Source organism: Cibotium barometz, chromosome 5, assembly GCF_041138505.1.
Source record: "Cibotium barometz isolate CiBa-2024 chromosome 5, ASM4113850v1, whole genome shotgun sequence".
Taxonomy (NCBI): domain Eukaryota; kingdom Viridiplantae; phylum Streptophyta; class Polypodiopsida; order Cyatheales; family Cibotiaceae; genus Cibotium; species Cibotium barometz.
Genome location: NC_141050.1, coordinates 40,849,635 through 40,867,493, shown reverse-complemented (window position 1 = coordinate 40,867,493; position 17,859 = coordinate 40,849,635). Strand labels below are relative to the sequence as shown.

Below are 17,859 nucleotides of genomic sequence, written 5' to 3'. Positions count from 1 at the left end.
AGAGAGAGAGAGAGAGAGAGAGAGAGGAAACATAGGTGTATACGTGCTCTCAATATTACCAAACAAGAATACAAGTCCCGAGCAAGAGGGGAAGAAGGCCTCGTATGTGAGGGACTGTAGCAAACAATGCAATGCAATGAATATGAGGGGAGACAAGCCTGGCTATATATATGCCCATGTAGAGGCAGCGGACTAGCTCTCCATGACTAGGATAAATGCCCATGACTCCATAAAATGGGAAAATAGGTGGGTAAATGTTGTGAGGGGTGACCAGCCCCTCTAGCTAACATGGTCAGCCCTAAGGGGTAAAATAGGACACCACACAGGAAGTCAGCAGCAAGGGGATGATGTTCTAACACCACCATAGGTATGTGTAGGAGTCCAACATCTCTACTCCCATATCTCGTTATTAGCTTAGCAATTAAGTGATCTAGCTTCATTACACAAACAGTATTCATTGATTATCTAATTAAGGGTGAGCAGCCACTATCTAAGGCTTTGATTAGTCGTTAATTCTAAATTTGTCCAGATTTCCACACAATTAGCCAACTTGGAATTGTTAGTATGTGATTTCTTGTTCAAATTTCAGGTCCTGGCCTAGGAGAAATGGGCCTTTGAGCGTGATGGCGTGTGGGGAGTGATCTTGTAAGCTGAACTTTTCTGGGGGGTGTGTGTGTGTCTGAGAGAGAGAGAGAGAGAGAGAGAGAGAGAGAGAGAGAGAGCCTGCATCCAAGAGGTTGCTGCGAGAGGGATGTTTCTGAGACCTTCATTAGAGACTTCTTTAGATTGTCTCACCCTGCGATAGAGGAGGCACTCATGCCCCACATGGAAAGAGGGATCACACAGGCTATCACCATAGTAGAGTGTGCAATCCTCCACCCCCACGGATCCATGGAGTCATTCGAGAGGGAGTTGAATCCATTTTGAGGGCCAGACATCCCCGCCCCCAATGATGCGAACCTTTCACCTGACAGTGGCAGATGCATGACTCTCTTTGGAGTCATGGACCACGTGAGGTGGACTTCATCACAACCCTCAGCTCTGTCATGTAAGATGGTACTATTATTGGATGAGGATATCACATGGTTAATTGGGTTGATCACATTGTACATGCAAGATTCACGTAATACATGGGTCGTGTTCTTTGGGTAGCTAGTTTTTTTCCTTTCACGTTTTGTTGGCATACAGATACCCACAGATCACATGTATTATATATGGTCTCATAGACCCTTTGGGTTTTATATAGACATATTTTTCGTTCTTTCTTTTTGTGGTAACACCACAGGACACGGGGCCATAGCACTTGTGTATATGCGTAGTGGCTTGTCTAAGTCAGTTGCTCTTGTTGAGTGCAAGTGATGACCCCTAAGGTCAGTGGGTGTGAAGCCTGAGAGAGAGAGAGAGAGAGAGAGAGAGGGAGAGAGAGAGAGGGAGTCAAATCTACCAGGAGGGTCTCCAGCGCACACAGCAAGATAGACAGAGCCGACCGGGCGACAAGCGAACACTAGCGCACAAGATTCGAGCATGGAAGAAGGCAACAATAGGCGTCGTTCACTGTTGGCGTGTATCACTTAAGTCTGTGCCTGTGTCGACGGATTAGCAACAGTTGTTTCTTCGTCCCTTTGTTCGCTGGAGTCTCGTGTGCTCGTTGCTCGTTTGCCATCTCAAGGGACGTGTGAACATGGTGTATATACTCAAGGGTGTTTGCTTCATTTACAAAATCCAAAGACAGGTGCTGATTTAGGGTTTGCAGCTACTGATTTAAGGTTTGCAGCTGCTGAATTAGGGTTTGCAGGTGCTGAATTAGGGTTTTCATGTGCTGAATTAGGGTTTGAGAGAACGGGTTTTCTTTGCTTTTGTACGTGGATTTGGATGACCCGGCTGCTGCTGTTGGTGGCATGGCTGCCAATAGCCTTAACATGGATCTTATTGAGGAGATGATCGAGAAGGATGTGGGTTATGCTTCAGATGCCTCGGAGCAACAAAAACGCCAAAGGCTTGATGTTGATGCAAGCTACACTCCGGTGAATGTTGGAGAGAATGCAGAGGAAAGTTCTCAGGTACCTTCTCCGGAGTTTGCACGTTTGCTGCAGATCACTGGTGAGCTTCTGCAAGAATATGTGAAGGCAAATAGCGTGCAAATGGCTGCAGTAGATAATGGTGGTGTGGCTGATGTATGCATGGAGACTCCTTTGTTGCTACAACAGCTAGCAGATTTTCATGATCGTGCTGCTATCTTCTTCTTTACTGGGCATATTCCGTTGTTGCCTCGTCTTAGAGCATGGTTGGGCCGCTTGGTGTCGCTGAGGCACTTGAGGAGATTTATGATGGTCCGAGAGGCTTTTATGAAATACTTTTTCGCACTTCGGAAGCCCGTAGGGCAGTCTTGGAGCAGGTGCCACTCTTTTTGGATGGGCAGTTGGTTCATGTGGTTCCGTGGAAGCCTATGGCAGAGTACCAAGGTATGTTGCGCTAGGCTTGCCCAGTTTGGGTTGAAGTGAAACAATTTCCACCAATGTTTTGGCGTGTTTTACCAGGTCTCATGCGAGGTATCAGTAATGTCTTGGTGGTGCCTCGAATGATATCTAGAAACCGAAATTGTCTATGCATGTTGTGGGATACTAGGAGACCTAGGCCGACACATTTGCGTGTCAATATGGTTGGGCTACAACCTTTAATGTATGAATTGAGGTGGGATACATTTGCTGGCCACTGTTTCAAATGTGGTGAGATGGGCCACTTTGTCTCCGAATGTCCTAAGAAAGAACAAGTTGTTGCTACCAAGGATATCGTTGATGGGCAGTTGCCCGTGGAAGATGAGCATGATGCTCCTTTACATGATGCCCAGCACATGGATGTTTAGAATGAGGTTGAGCAGCCATGGGTGGAAGTACGTGGTAAAAAGACACGATTTGTTGCCCTGCGGGGGGATTTCTCAGATGCTGTTTGGCGGGGGCCTTTGCGTACTCATCAGGGGTCCTTACATACATATGCTCGTCGCCCTTTGGGTTCAGGTGCCCAGCAACAGACCAGGATTGAGAGGCCGGGAGGCCAACTTTCTCAGGGTACAGGGGCTCTTGGGGTGGATAGAGTAGAACGCTATCCTATTAGAAGTCGCCTAACAAAAGAAGCACAATAACAATTGCCTCTTGTGTTTGGTTCGAAGGGTGAGGTCATCTCGCCATGGGATGGTCGTTACCCTTCGGCACGTGCTTGGGAACTCCAAGGGCAGTCTGAGATCACAAATACCATGTCTAAAAATGCAATGCTTCAAAAGGTTCGTGATTTGGCAGATTGTCCTGGGCCTAGTACACGGCCTTGTTGATTCCTTTTCTTGGAAGGCTTATGAAAATTGTACAATGGAATGTAAAGGGTATTTCTTCGCTCCAAAAGCAGTTCAGGCTTTGGCGTACAACTTTTTGTTATGGTTGGGATGCTTTGTGTGCAGTTGAACATAAGCAGCATAAGTTGGCTGGCAAAGCCTATGTATATAAGGGGTTTCATGTTTTCTACAGCGGACATCCGGCTTCGCAGTCAGGTGTTATGTTTGCTGTTCGTTCGCAGTTTCAGCCTTCTCTTGTGATTCAAGATGTTCATGGAAGATTTCTAGTGATACAGATTGTTTGGGATGATACGCCTTTATGGTTGTTAGGGGTGTATGCTCCAAATAATGCTCATGCACGCCGTTTGCTGTGAAATGACTTGTGTGCTCTTTCAATCTCTCATCCTGGCTTTGTGATGGGAGACTTTAATATGTGTGTCTCCAGGGAGCAAGCCACGTCGCCTCATTCTGTAATGGATGGCCCGGAGAGAATGGCGTGGGAAGCTTTTGCAGCAAGGTCGCTAAAACAAGACATGTGGTCTTGGTTGCATCCAGATGAAAGGGGTTACACTTATGCCTCACAACAGTTTTGGGGCACTTATGCTAGATTGGATAGGATGTATATTTTACATCAAGATCTCTTTTTGCCAGAGGTTCTTACTATGATGGTTGATCAGCAACAGGTTTTGTCAGATCATTGGCCGCTTGTGTTTGAAATGGTCTATCATCCTGTGGATGCATATAAAGGCTTGTTGGGACGCTTGCCTTTGCACTTAAATCACACTTTTTTGGAGCATGAAGTTTTTGATGTTTATATGCGTCAGTTGATACGACATTTCTCCACAAGAGTGTCCATGGCTGATTATCATGCTTGGCCAGTGTTCCTTACCAACACTCGGAAATTAGCGCGGCATTATGGTCTTGCTAATGCCTCTATACAAAAACAGCATGTGGCTCTTCTTGAGTCGCTTTTAAAGGGCTTGCAGGCGTTCATGTTTACTGACTCTATGGATGCTGAAGTTGTGGATGCCATAGAATGGCTGAAAAAGGAGCTATCTAGGGTGCAGGAAGCACAATATTATCGCTTTAAACTACTTGCACGTCTTGATGCTTTGCGGGATGCTAACTGTCAATCTCATCGCTTCTATGATAAGTTGCATCAAAAACATATGCGTGAGAATATTGTTAGGCTGATGGATGCCCAAGGCAACCTTGTTACTCAACCTTTTGAGGTTATTCAGCATTGCATCAGGTTTTATGAAGATTTGCTTGCCCCTCGAGAGGATGTCTCGTCGGCTGTCCTGGTTGCAAGGGAGTCATTGTTTGCTGAAGTACGATATCAAGTTGACCCTGATGTGGCGGTTCAACTTGATGCTCCTGTTACTCAAGGGGAAGTGCTGTTCTCTCCAAACTTCCCATGGGAAAGAGCCCTGGTTGGGATGGTTTGACAAATGAATTTTTCCGAAAATATGCTGATCAGCTTGCAGAGCCTTTGACGCTTATTTGTCAAAGGGTTTGGGATGAGGGATATATGCCTGCCGATTGGAAGTTGGGCATACTTCGTTTGTTGCCCAAAGTCCCTTTGCCTACTTCTTTGGCTCAATGGCGCCCGATCTCACTTATGGGTATTATGTATAAAATCTTTACAAAGATTTTTGCCAATCGCTTGCAGAAGGTGCTTCCTACTCTTATTCATCCATATCAATATGGATTTGTGCATGGCAAGAATATTTTGCATAATATTCTTAATGTTCAAATTGGAGTGGATTATGCCAAGGCAAAGAAGCAAGAGATTGTGATGGTGCAGCTGGATCTTGAAAAAGCTTTTGATCATGTCAGCTGGTCTTTCCTTTCTCAGTTAATGACAGCCATGGGCTTTGGTTCCAAAATGACTAATTTGGTGCATTTACTTGGCTCTGGCTCTGTCACGCGGATTATGCTCAATGGAGGACTTTCGGATGGTATTTCTCTCACCCGTTCTCTCCAGTAGGGCTGTCCTCGTAGCCCTCTTTTCTTTGCCATTGCCACTCATCCTATGTTATCTCGCCTAGATGCTATGGCATCGCATGGTGAAGTGGTTGGTTTGCATCTCCCTCATGGCAAGCAATTGGTTGCTCAAGCCCTTGCGGATGACACTTTTATGTGGCTCAGGGCCGAAAAAGCCAATATAGATCGAGCAATGGAAGCTTGGAATAATTTTGCATTGGCTTCTGGGCTGAAAATAAATTCAACAAAATCAGTCCTCATTGTATGCACGGAATTTGATCTTGAGGCATTAGGGTGGCAAGGCCGTGTGGTGCATACAGGAGACATTGTTCGTCATCTTGGATATCCGGTGGGTGTGGATGTGGACCCCCAAGCGCTTCTTGCTTGGATTTTTGCTCGGATCTCGGATAAATTTGTGTATTGGAAAGCTCAAGGGTGGCCTATGCACGTGAGGGTTAAGGTAGCTCAGGTTATTATGCTTAGCATGATTTCCTATTTTTTGCCTTTGCTACCTTGGACGCACAAATCTCTCATCCGTTTGGTTGCTCCCATTCAGTTTATGCTGTGGAAGAGGCAAGGAAATATTATGGGTCAAACACACGGATAGCTTGGAATCACATTACGACGCCCAAAAGAATGGGTGGGGCTGCTTTACTGGATGTCCGCCTGCATATGGTGGCGCGTAGGTGGGCGCTTTTTCAAGATATGTGTTTCAGGAGCAGCCTTGGGTATTTATGGCTCGTGACTTGATTGAGTTGGAGGGATTGTCACATGGACGGACACGTGTGCAGACTTCATGGTGGGACATTGTGAATGCGGCTCATCCTGTCCGTATTCGCTCATCTCACATTTTATCGCATATTCTCCTTTCTTGGCATGATGTTCTACTATTGGCTCGGTGAGATCCTGGTCACGAAAGACTACTTTTGAACTCTTTGCAGTTCGAAACATTTGTGGAGTCGCGTGTCATTGTTTGGCCAGACAGAGATGCTTCACGCATACGACTCAACCGCATGGTCAGGTTAGGCTTGGTTAGAATCCGAGATGCTGTGATACCTAGTCGTGACAGGCCATATTCGTTTCATCGTATTCGGCAGCACTTTAAGGTTCCTGGGACATTTCAGCCACTATGGGTTGACATCATGCATGCAGTTGAGCCTTTTACTCCATTGCCTCGGCCATCTGCAGATCAGCCTTGGCTTGATTGGGCACTATGTAAATCTGGTGACTTGATATCACTCTCAGCTAACCAGGTCTATCATAAGCTCGTATCAGAGAAAGATTGGGTTTTAGCCAAGGCCAATAAGGTGTGGGGATTGCACAAGTCTAAATCATGGTGGCAGAAAACTCTTATGCGTGGTTGGCAGTCTAAACTCCCTTACCAAGGTAAGGTTTTCATTTGGAGGATGTTGGTGGGAGGGTTACCTACACGGGATCAGCTCAGCCGTCGTAAAATTACATTGTCCTCTTGCTTCTTCTGCACGACATGCACTGAAACAGTTATGGATCTGTTCATGAGTTGTCTAGTGGCCTGTCAGATTTGGTCTTTTGTCTCTCGCGTTTGGGAGGCAGTAGAGAGATCTATTGTTTCGGCTCATCAGTGGATATTTGGGATTTGTTCTGAATATTCCATTTCCTTAGATGACAGGACTTTGGCATATTTGGACTGCACGGAATGGGTTTATCTTTGATTCCTTGTCTGGAATACATGGGCACATTCTACGTATGCGCGGTTTGCTGCTTTGGCAGTTTTCTTCTCTTCTCTCATCTCAGCTACTGGATGCAGATGTTATTTCGTTATGGTCTACGGCAGCTCGGCTGGCTCATCTTTGATGCTTTTATATGGGATGCTTATTTGGCTAGGAGGCTTTCTTATTAGTGTACAGGTTTGCATGGTCATGATCCTTTAGAGGATCTTTTGTGGGGGTTTTTTTTGGGGCCATAGGTTCTGTGTGAGCCATGTGGCTGATGTACATTTTTACATATAATATAAAACACTATTTCACGAAAAAAGAAAGAAAGATATATTAAGCGTCTACTAAAGACCCAATGGGCCTATGAGACCAAAGTGATACAATAATGTCCATGGCATATCTCATCATGGAATGGAAAATAAAACAGAATGAAAACATAAATATAACTATCTCACTGGGGTGATACAAAACTGTCCATGGAAACTCGTCATGGAATACTGAGAACATAAAAACATGGGAGCAATCTCAGCTCTGGGTAGATGGTATACCACTCTCCAATGGGGAGCTTCGGGGGTGTGATCCATGTGCAATGTGTGTAGAGGCTAAGAAGATCTGACTGGATAACCTGGTTGGTATCCTCGTGAGATAGCCGGAAAAAAGGGGAGTCCAAACTGTACTGAAGGGGGGGTAGGCGGTCCATGCAGAGCCCATATACTGAGAACCAAGTGGAAACTAGTGCATACCATACTCCAGAATGCCCCTCAAATGCTAGCTATCTGGAGGACTCCAGGGCAAGCTTCGGGTACCTCTAGGGATGCATGTGATTGATGCGATGGAGGTATGTGACTATCTGGAAGAGTGCCTCCACTACCATCGGGGCTGCAGCAAACTCTGCGTGGATAATCTGGTGTGGGATTGATGGTTTGCTGCAGATCATACAGGAGAACATCATGACCTAGGGCCTCTCAACTCGTTGCCAATCCTCATCAGATAAATTTGGCTCCCAGAAAGCTGCTCCATACATCAAGGCTGGTGTGATGAGGGTGTCAAAAAGCTAGCCCTTGGTCCTGGGCTCTTGAAAATGTGCCTGGAAGCAGTGCCGCTCAAGTAAGCTCAAGCTGTATATCCCCGCGTCACTCTAGCATGTGCTGCGGGAAGCATGGTAAAGCGTGGGCCATTGAAAGTGACACCAAGGTAGACATAGGATGAGACAATCTCCACAAGATCCCCTCTATATGTGAAGCTCAATCTGGATGTGACGGGGCGAGAGGTATTGAAGACCATTACCTTGGTTTTACCAAGGTTAACAGAGAGGTCCCGTTGAGTGCAAAAGTCATGTAAGACATCCAATTGTCTTTGAAGCCCTTCGGCTGAGTCTGAGAGGAGGACGAGAGTGGGTGATAGAGGGCAGCCTTGTTTCACCCCAATAGTGCTGGAAATCTCCTGTGATGTACCTCTTGGGGCTCTCACTCGTTCGGTGACGGACTCATAGAGGGCGATGATGCTCCAAACCATGTTAGATGGGACTTTGATCTCCTGTAGATGGTGTAAGAGAGCTCGGGGTACAGTATCAAAAGCTTTGCGGAAATCCACAAAGCAGCAGTAAATCCTCTGATGTCATGCTCTACCCTCCTTGATGATGGCACGGAGGGTGAAGATGTGGTCAAGGGTAGAGTAGCTCCTCCGAAAGCCAGCCTGTCCTGAGGCTATGCATCCCTAGCTCTCTGCAAATGAAGTGAGCTCCGCCTCTAGCATTGATCCATAGAGTTTGGCCAATGTGTGGCCAATCATGATCGTCCTGTAGTTATTAGAATCAAGTAGATCTCCGGCTTTGAGGATGGGGGTGATGATGTTGGTGGACCAAGAGGGTGGAAATCCTTCACAAAGGGCTCTATTGAACATGTAGGCTAGTAGGGGTGCTAGGGTATCATGGGCATGCAAGATGTACTTGGCAGTGAGTCCCTCATGATCTTGGGCTCGCCCATTGTGTAGTCTACGAATGGCCTTGAGGACCATGCCCTTTGAGAGAGAGAGAGAGAGAGTTATATTAACGTCTACGGAAGACCCCAAGGGTCTATGAGACCAAAAGTAATACAATGGTGCCATGGATATACTGAGACATGGAAAACTGAAAGAAAAAGTAAAATGAAAACATCTGACAGTACATGTGATCAACAGATGATCCTGTGTAGAGTGAGATATGTTGTGATCAACTAATGTCGATACCCGCCTCGGCCAGAACCGATCTGATGGTGGAGTGAATGTCAGGCCTCTGTGATGGGAGCGTGACATGTCGGCGGAGAACCTCACGAATCGGTCTCTGTGTAGTGGAGGGTCGTGATGCTGTGGGTCGGGGATGTCTGGCTCGTAGAATGGATCGAGCTCTCTCACTAAGAACTCCTTTGGGGCGTGGGTACGGGTGGTGGGCTCTAATGTCGTAGTAGAGGAATTGTTGTGGGCGATATTAACGTCTACAAGAGGCCGAAGTGGCCTATGAGACAAAAGTACCAATACATCTAAAACCTTGTCATTGTGACATGCTGCGGAATTATGCGTAGATGTAGAATCCTGTCACACAAAGTCTCACACCGGCTTTTGTATCTTGAGTTTCGTGAGTCTTTAGCAATCCACTTTATTACTTTACACTGTAAGAGATGAGAGAGAGAGGTAAAGAGTCGTACACCTTATCGGGTCCCAAATTACCCACTGAAGGCTCCCCTCTTATTGCTAGGAGTATTTGCTTTATTACTTTGAAGAGAATGACTGACTTTGGGTTGTGGATAAGCCAAACGCAAGACCTTTGGAAAACCAAGAGTTGGGCTGACTGTACACTGTTGTAGAAGCACCAATGATGGCCAACCTCAATGCCAATGCACTCTTCCAAGGGGCTATAGGAAGGTTGCAAACTGTGGCTGAGAAAGGGGCTGAATAGGGACTGCTCTAGGTTGGGAATATGTAAGGGGAATGACTGAATATGGGCGTTTACCTTCACCCGGGAGGATGGAGAAAATGATGATGTATGATTGATGAATTTCTGCTGTGGGGCTGAGAAACACTTATGGACTGAAGCACGTCCTCCCTATGCTGATGATGATGCGTTTTGCTGAAGGCTGAATGCTAGTATGCTTCAAAACGTTGATGCTTGTTGTGCTGAATAGTGAGATGCGATGATGAGATGCAACACTCACTATTTATATGGGTATATAGTGCTGGTTGGTTGGCTACCGAGCTGGCTGACTGAAGCTACACGATTTGTTAACGCTGAATATATGGTAATAATGATGATAATGCTGAATTAAATGCTAATAAGCTGGTCGACTCGATATTAAAGGCTGCCAACTAGATGATAATAATGGATGAATGGTATAATGCTTATTCAAGGCTTATGCAAGGGTTCACATGCACATGAGATGAATGCTATGCAAATGCAGAATGCTTTCTAATGCATACCCTAAAGCTTCTACTGACTTCTACATGCATGAATGATTCTCTTCAAGTGGGTTAAGGGTTTTGACTGACTGATTGTCTGACATTCCAAGGTTGAGTAAAGATCTACATAGCTCGTGCCTGACATATCTCGGATTGGGGCTTACAATGGGGCCACGACATACGACAAAATCATATCCTTAAGGGTCCTACTGTTGTACAATGATGCACGGATGATGAGCCATCTTGTCGCCATGCACTACACTGCAGGGTGCATATGACATTCCCTCCTGCTTAGCTTGGCGACAGGTTTATGGCTTCCAAGTAGTCCGCTAATAACTGGGGGTACTCTTGAAAGAACTCCTCGTCTAGCCAAACGGCTTTGTGGGTACCTCGATCTCGGAACTTCGTGTAGAACTGACGGAGTTTTTTACTGGAACCATGCTTTCAATGATGAAGATGGATCTGCTCAGGCTCAATGACTTCTGCTTCGTGAACCACGTTTGGTTGCTATTCATCTGAAACATCAAAAGTTCTGGTCCAACATATGGTTTTAGCCAAGAAACAGGGAAAACATCATGCATCGTCTAATTGTTAGACAACTTTAACTTCATGGAGATATCACTGAGCTTCTTAACTATAGGAAAAGGTCCAAAACTACGGAAAGAAAGCTTGGGACAACGTTTGCTCACTTGTTTCAATCTCTGTTTCATTACATGCAAATAGATCAACATCTTGTCTAGACTTATTTGCTTGTATGCTGTAAGCTTCTTGGGCTTTGGTCAAGCGGTCTTTAACTGATTCAATAATTTCGGAGAATGTCTTTGTCATTTTGTTAGCCTCGAGAGATGGAGACACCATTCTCATCAAAAGAGAAGAGAAACGGCAACCAAAGGCTCCCTCATACGGAGTACGTTCGATACTGGATGAATGAGTATCGTTTAAGATGTGGCTTGGACCAATGGAAGATAATGTTCCCATTTGGACTGTCGGTCATGAAAGTATGACTTGAGAACATCGAAGGTCAACTGGTTATAAATTTATGTCTGGCCGTCTGTTTGTGGATGGAATGCACTAGATAATTGTAACTTGGTTCCAAAGTTCTCGAATAATGTCCTCCAAAAATGTGAGATGAACTTGGAATCCCTGTCTGATGTAGTGGTGCTAGGTAAATCACAAATGGGATACCAATGTTTGAAAAAAAAGCGGGCTACGTCTTCGGCTGTGGCCATATGCTTACATGGAATGAGCATGCAAAACTTACTAAAGAGGTCCACAATGCTAAAACACTGAGTGTTGCATGATTCAGTGGATCCTGGTAGAGGCCTCACAAAGACATAGAAATGTCGATGAAAGATCTGTCAGGGATAGGCAAAATTTAAAGTAAACCAGCCTTTTTCGTATGTGGAACCTTTATTTTTTGACAAATCTTACAAGCTTGAACACGTGAATAAACATCACGTCTCATTTTTGTTGAGATATTGAGCTCATCTAGTGAGGCGGTGGACACTAATGACCCGCCTGGGAGATAGGCCCCACACTTCACCACTGGCATGGTTGGTGAGATCATGGATGATATGCGGCCAGTGGGATGACAGGCTGTGTGACAGCCATTCTAGAGACTGGCATAGTTATAGCGCCAGCTCATTTGGTTGGGTTCACACTATAGAGAACCCTAGAATGTATTTGGTTGAGTACCTTTTCATTTAGTGTATACTCTTATCTTTGTATATGGTGTGTTGAGTGTTGTGTGAAGAAGAAGAAGATTTTCAGCCTCTCACCTTGTGTGTTTTCTTTTAGGATTTTGTGAGTGTGTGTGCTTGCAAGAGCTCAAGCTCTCTTCTCCCTTGCATCTTTTCATGGTATCAGAGCCTGGTTCATGCTAAGGGCTGAGCTGCAAGGAAGAGAAGCACAGGAAGCGGTACGAGGGTAAGAGCTTTATCTACTCTTCCCTATTTGTATTGGCGACTACATCCTTGTCAGGAGCTCTACGGGAGGTACCGACAAACGATCTCTGATTGACGAGCTTTCTTCGCGGGAGTAAAGCTATAGAGCAACTATATTGTCCTATCGGATAGAAAATTTTTCAAGCCAAAAACGCGTTTCGGGCGCGTGAGGACCTTCGTTTTCGGAAAGCAGGCGATTTCGAGCACTGTGGGTAAGTCATCGATTCTGTGCAGAACTCTGTTTTAAGAACTGCAGGAAGACCGATTGGTTGTGCAGACATTGTGTGTGCTGCAAGGAGGTCAAACAGTTGCCATTGGGTGTATGTAGGCACATTGAGGTCATTGGTTGTGACATTTGAGTGTAGTACAGTACCGCTGCAGAAAATACAGCAGTTTGTGCAAGATAAACCAGAGTGCTGTTTCTGGTAAATTTGTGTGTCTGGCAAGATGTCAAATGATGGCATAAACCAGATTGTTGCTGATAATAAGCTTGACAAGAACAACTTCCATGCTTGGAGGTTCAAGTTGACAAATTTCCTGATGAGAAAGGGTTACTGGGACTACATAGAAGGTAAGCACGAAGAGGCACCGGAGATACCGGAGATCAATCCGATTGCTGAAGATGTGAAAGAGTTCAAGGATTGGAACCAAGGAGCCAGAAAAGTTATGTATTGGCTCTCTATCAGTATATAGGACACCATGATTGGGCACATACAGGATGCCAAGTTATGTATTGGCTCTCTATCAGTATACAGGACACCTTGGTAAAACTCTATGAAACGAATACCAAGGCACGAAAGATACAGTTAAAGAATGAACTTCATACTGTGGAGAAAAAGAGTATGTCTGTGAATGACTATGCATTGAAGATCAAGGGTATTGTGGAATCCCTTGCATCTATTGGTGTTTCAGTAGATGATGATGATAAGGTGGAAGTCTGTCTACGTGGTCTCGGGCCACAATACAAGGCGTTCAAGACGTCCATTCAGACTCGGGAAAACATTCCCAATTTCACAGATTTGGTGTCTATGTTGATTATAGAAGAGAAGAGCTTGGGTGAAGGCCAACAGTCTTCACAAAACAAAAACAGTTCAGAGCAACAGGCCTTCTACACAAGTTCAGGAAGAGGACGAGGTAGAGGAGGTCGTGGACGCAGCCAAGGAGGTGGCCGAACAGGTAATCAGAATTATGGCCAGCAGCAGCAGCAACAACAACAGTCCTAGAATTCACAACAACAACAAGACGCAGGTGGAAGAGGCCAATTCAGAGACAGGGGGAGTCAAAGAGGTCATGGAAATTGGCAAAGGCAGTATAATGATACACGTGGATTCTTTTATTGTGGTAAGCCTGGGCATTGGCAACAGGCAGATTGTTATAAGAAGTAGACTGACATGCAAAATGGGAAATTGCAGGAAAACAACTATGCATCCTCGAGCAGAAACAATGAGGATAATGAAAGCTTGTTTGTTATGCAGCATGTCGTTAATACCATGTCTGAAAATGTTAAAGCAGCACATAAAGATGACGTATGGTACGTTGATTCAGGTGCTTCGAACCACATGACAAGTCATGGGGAGTGGTTCAAGGAGATGAAAAACCTTGAAAGACCAGGTTTTGTGGAAACAGGGATGACACTGCTCATCCAATTGCCCATGTTGGAGATGTGTCATTGTCTATGCAGGATGGCAAAGTGAAGTACCTTGCAGATATACTTCATGTTTCGAATATAACAAAGAATCTGGTTTCAGTTGGCCAGATGATTGAGCAGGGGTTGCAGGTTCGGTTTAACCCTGATGGTTGTTATGTTGAAGACTTTAAAGACAAGTGCACGCTGGTTGCAAAAGGCAACAGAGTGGGTAGAATGTTTACATTGAATGTAAACATGCCTGAAGTGAGTGTTGCGGTGGTTGCATATGGTTTAGGAATTGTTGCAAATACAAACATTTGGCATAAAAGAATTGGACATGTGAATGTGCAGAGAATGAAGTCTATGCAGACTAAAGGAATTGTGACAGGGTTGCCAAAGTTTAAAGTTGAAGGTATGCAAAAAATATGTGAAGCATGCCAATTTGGAAAGCAAACAAAACATGTATTTCCACGTGAGAGAAATGTGAGAAAAAATACACTAGATGTTGTGCATTCAGATATATGGGGTCCTACGAAGACCATGTCTATGGGAGGCTGCAAGTATTATGTGACATTTATTGATGACCACACAAGAAAAGTGTGGGTATACTTCATGAAGGAGAAGGGTGAGGTGTTCACTCATTTTCAGAATTTCAGAGTTATGGTTGAAAAGCAAACAGGGAAACATGTAAAGTACCTAAGGTCAGATGGAGGGGGAGATTACTTCTCCATTGAGTTCTCTGAATTTTTGCAGAAGAATGGTATTCAGAGACAGTTTACATGCAGATACACTCGGCAACAAAATGGAGTTGCTGAGCGGAAAAACATGCATATTGTTGAGATTACGCGAGCATTGATGGGAGAGAAGAATATGCCACATAGCTATTGGGCTGAAGCTATTTCTATAGCAGTTTACATCATGAACAGGACTCCAATTGCAGCCATACATGATGTAACTCCAGAGGAGAGGTTTACTGGCAGAAAACGTGATTTGTCTTATCTGAAAGTGTTTGGATGCATTGCATATGTGCATGTGCCAGATGAGCTGAGAACTAAGCTGGATCCAAAAGCTGAAAAATGTGTGTTTATTGGGTATTCCCTTGAGGGAAAGGGATACAGGTGTTATAATCCTGCTACACGTGAGTTGAGGGTAAGCAAGGATGTTGTTTTTGATGAGATGAGCAGCTGGTATGCTGCGCTGAAAAAGAAGCTGTTGGGGCTGATGTGAGTGGAAATGTGGTTGCAGAGAATGCAAGTCAGCAATCAGTCTTTGAGTGGACCAGGAGAGTTCTTATCTAGTGGTTCAGTTGATAGACCATGGAGTGGCAGGCTGTGTCATAATACCAGTCCTGCAAATGTGATTAGTACATCATATAAAGGCAAAGAGAAAGTGATTGAGTCTCTTAGTATGCCTGACATTTTTGTAGGGCATTCTCATGTTGATGGAGAGTCTAGTGGCTCAGAGATGAGTCTTGATGAGGATCTTGGGATACCAGCTATGAGGACACCTGGTGTAAAGAAGGCTATGGAAGCCATGAATGCAAAGCTGCGAAGATATGGGAGAGTGAAGAATCCTGTGCAGAGGTTACCTATGATGGTTATGTGGCACATCACTATGCATACATTGCAAAAGTTGTTCAGCTTGTAGAGCCCACATGCATTGATGAGACTCTTGGAAATGTGTGTTGGGAGAAAGCTATGGATGAGGAGATGGATGCACTATATGGAAATGAGACTTGAGATTTAGTGCAATTGCTTGAAGGCAAGAAAGCCATTGGATGCAAGTGGGTGTACAAAGTAAAACATAACAGTGATGGAAGCATAAGCAGGTATGAGGGTAGATTGGTAGCCAGAGGATATGCCCAAGACATATGGCATTGATTATGAGGAAACTTTCTGAAACCGATCGTGTCAAGTGGGAATAGACTCCGTTGGACACCCACACGCGTAATAGCACAACTTAAATATCACAATTTGAATGGACAACTTAATAACAACTGAAAATTGAAATGAAATGAAATGCTGATCAATGGAAACGAGCACTGGGGCCGGAACGGGCCGACCCCTCCCTCAATATATGATATATTATTGGGAGTATTTAACAAATACAATGCTCCATGGGTTCAATGAACCAGATGATGTCCATGTACAACTGAGATGAATACAGTTACCAAACAAGAGACTCGAAGTAGATGTTCGAAGGAGAGCAGTCCACTTGAGTTATCTAATCTCTACGGTCCTGTGCCTTCACTGGAATCCGCGAAGAGCGCCCCACTGGTGTTCTAGGACCACGCACAAACAGGCGCTCCCGTAGTAACGCTTGGCTCTCCCGATCTCGGCACCCATGGACCGTGGTTCTCCAAAAGCTTGGACTACCTGGCACCGAACGGGTGATAGCGGTAGAGAGAATCCTTTATCAGATTTACAACAAAATCCTTTACTTAAATCTCAATCCACTTACTTGTAGCTTGCGAGTGGAAGACAAATACCCGATGCATCTAGGTGCAGCTACTAGAGATGGACACCAAGGCGCAGCAGCCTACTGGTGAGAAGGAAAAGTAGGCAGCCGCCTGGAGGTTTGAGTGCAGCCGCTTGTGGAAGAGGGCAGCTGCCTGTGTAGAGAGAGAACAGCCGCTTGTGGTCGCTCGTGGAGAGGAGGCGCAGCCGCCTGCAAGGGGAGGAAGAGGAGGCGCCGCCTGCTGTGGGAGAACGCAGCCGCCTGCTGTGCGGAACGCAGCCGCTTGTTGTGGAGAGCGCAGCCTGCTGGAGAGCAGAAGACGCCTGGCTGCAGCCGCCTATGGAAAACGCCGCCGCCTGCTCTGCAGAGGGAAGGCGCAGCCACTTGTGTAGAGAGAGCAGCCGTCTGGAGAGGAGAGGTGCAGCAACCTGCAGAGTGGAGGTGCAACCACCTGAGGGCAAACGGAGAAGAGATGATCGCTTGCTGTGTTCTCCAAGCGGGTGAGGTGGTCGCTCTTTTGTAGGTGTTGGAGAGAGAGCACACGACCACAGCTGGCCGGCTCCCCTAGCTTGCATGGGGGCGGCCAGTTTCAAGGTGGGGTGTGGGTAGGTGGCCATGCATCCACTCCCACACATAAAGGGTTAAGAGTGGGGTTTCCCTCCCCACCTTGGCCCATACGTGGGTGCCCATAATGGGTGCCCACTATTAAACGAATGTGAACTTACAACCTTATAAAAATAAAGGTTAGAAAGAAAGCTATTAAACAAACAAGTGCAATACACTTACCACCTGTTCACACGCAACAAAACTCGTCAGAAGAGAGAGCAAACTTCACGACTCACTGGCAGGCGTCCCTGCTCAGTAAGTGGCACGTCAAACAAGCAAACACAAGAATACAAGTCATGCGAAAACAGTTCCAAACATGCAAAACATGAATGCATGTGCAAATAGTATCATGGACATATCTCCCGTTCATGGAACAAGTACAATACATCTGTTGGGCACAATGATGGCACGACAGAAAACATAAATCCGGGTCTTCCTATAGGTAAGACACAGATCTAGGCACGAGCCTTTCTATGGAGTGACAGTCCCATAGGTAAGACACAGATCTAGGCACGAGCCTCCCTATGGAGTGATAGTCCCATAGGCAAGACACGTCACAAATACTGGCTCTTCCATGGCGTGACAATCCCATGGATAGAACACAGTCTAAGCCATACACGGGTGGCACCAGTGTGGCTCCCGTCCATACGACACCATCCTGCTAACACCAGGGTGGCACCAGTCTGGCTCCCGTCCATGTTAAGCAAAAATACTGGCCCCTTTACATGAGACACCGGCTTGGCCTCAACAAGTGAACGAGACACAAATCTGGAGATGGACCGAATGGTCGGCCGA

General features: G+C 45.6%; 1 protein-coding gene across 3 annotated transcripts in view; it reads left to right on the top strand.

Moving 5' to 3' along the window:
• LOC147638492 (OTU-like cysteine protease family protein) overlaps positions 1-17,859 on the top strand; it is a 117,368-nt gene that overhangs the window by 1,102 nt on the left and 98,407 nt on the right. Inside the window, exon 1 of one of the 3 annotated variants that reach the window (XM_086798405.1) lies at positions 7,173-7,194. The exons of the other annotated variants lie outside the window; for them this stretch is intronic. The gene's annotated coding sequence lies outside the window, so the exon portion shown is untranslated. Of the gene's footprint in view, positions 1-7,172; positions 7,195-17,859 lie in introns of those variants that run through there. 3 annotated transcript variants of the gene reach the window in all.